Source organism: Anoplopoma fimbria, chromosome 20, assembly GCF_027596085.1.
Source record: "Anoplopoma fimbria isolate UVic2021 breed Golden Eagle Sablefish chromosome 20, Afim_UVic_2022, whole genome shotgun sequence".
NCBI classification, from domain to species: Eukaryota; Metazoa; Chordata; class Actinopteri; order Perciformes; family Anoplopomatidae; genus Anoplopoma; species Anoplopoma fimbria.
The window spans coordinates 19648984-19650561 of NC_072468.1; positions in this window are offsets into that span (position 1 = coordinate 19648984).

The following is a 1578-nucleotide window of genomic DNA, read 5'->3' on the forward strand; positions in this document are numbered from 1 at the left end:
AGAATAAACACACAGAAGTGGATGTAGATGGCTGTGGGGCATTACAACCCTGTTTGAGATAGACTCATGCCACTCGCATTGGCTGATTGTTTTCTCCTTAGTTACGTCCCTTTGCACCTATGTGAGTATTTGAAGCTCGGGGTATAAGCACTGAAAACATGGGAACAGGGGAATACAAAATACAGACATTGGGGATGATTTACAATACGAATACACTACCTGTTTTCAGACACACACACCCAAAGAGTACGGAAACTGAGGCTGATGATTGATCCCACTGAAACAACAGACTTTTGTTCTATCCTTGTTTCCATTTTTCCTTTTTGTAACCTCTGTGAGCAGGCAAGCGGACAGTGACATTGGCCCTTCTCAGAGCAGGACAGCAGGCAGAGTGACTTGGCATTAATCACAGTTTTGTCTTGCTTTCTTGGCACATTAAGTCAGAGAGGCGAGCGATCGCCCGGACGGCCGGGGTGAGAGATGGGAGGACAACGTGTTAGATTCTCAATAATGACGCATCGCTGCCGCATCACTTTGGAGATTAAAAGCAAGATGCTGAATTTCAATCAAACCACGTTAATGGCTCGGTGTGAGGAATGGTCACTTTGTCTCAACTGTCAGGCAGAGAGAGAGAGGATGAGAGAGGGGGGAACTGGCACAAGAAGCCCAGGTGAGATAGGGTGATACAACATTTTAATCCACCAAATTGCATGCTAGCCAGTAATGATGAAATCCATTTAACGGTGTAGCGACAATATTCTCTAACCGAAGGCAAAAGGGCACTGACAAAACGTTACAACCAAGAGAAAAGTCAAAGCCCCAAGGACTAAATGCATGTAGCTGTAAATAAGAGGACTGCCGGTGCAAGATAATTAATTGGATCTGATGAGCATTTGAATGTCATTATCATTAAAATGGCGAACTGGTTTTTAATCAAATCTCTATTTAAATATACTGTACGCATTCAAACCCGTGTCAAAGCAGGGTTAAATTGTATTCATTCTATTTTTTAAATCTTGAGTTATGAAAAATAGACAGTGTCTAAGGCCTCATGGTTCTAATCACAAAGCAACTAAGGATTGGTCACGCAAAAACATATGAGAAAAAGGAGTCCGATTTCTAATTCAATGCCAAGACGTGACACTTTATCAACGGAGCCTGTGCTTTCCTCATTTGCTGCAGTCAAATATTGCAGCCACCTTGCAAAACATGCCAAGCTCTGCCTGCGCTGCTCTGTGAACGCGTTGCACCGCGAGACGTGACCCACTTGCAATAAAGTGCATTGAGAGTTCAGTTCTCATGGTAGATGAGAAGCGATGTTGGGCAAGCACAGCTGAGAGATTGTCATCACAGTATAGCACATATGAAGAAAAACCTAATGTGACGAGAACCAGATCTCTTTGGGGGGGAATCAAAAGAGGATAGGGTGACAAAAGAATTGTCAAGACAACAAAGCGGGACGGGAGTGTTGGTCCTAAAGTCTCTGTGTCAAGTCAGGAATGTCACAGTTGAGCACAGTGCTTCATGGGTAGGGTCGGTCTTTTAGTTCAGAGGGTTTAGGATGTGTTGTCCTAGACT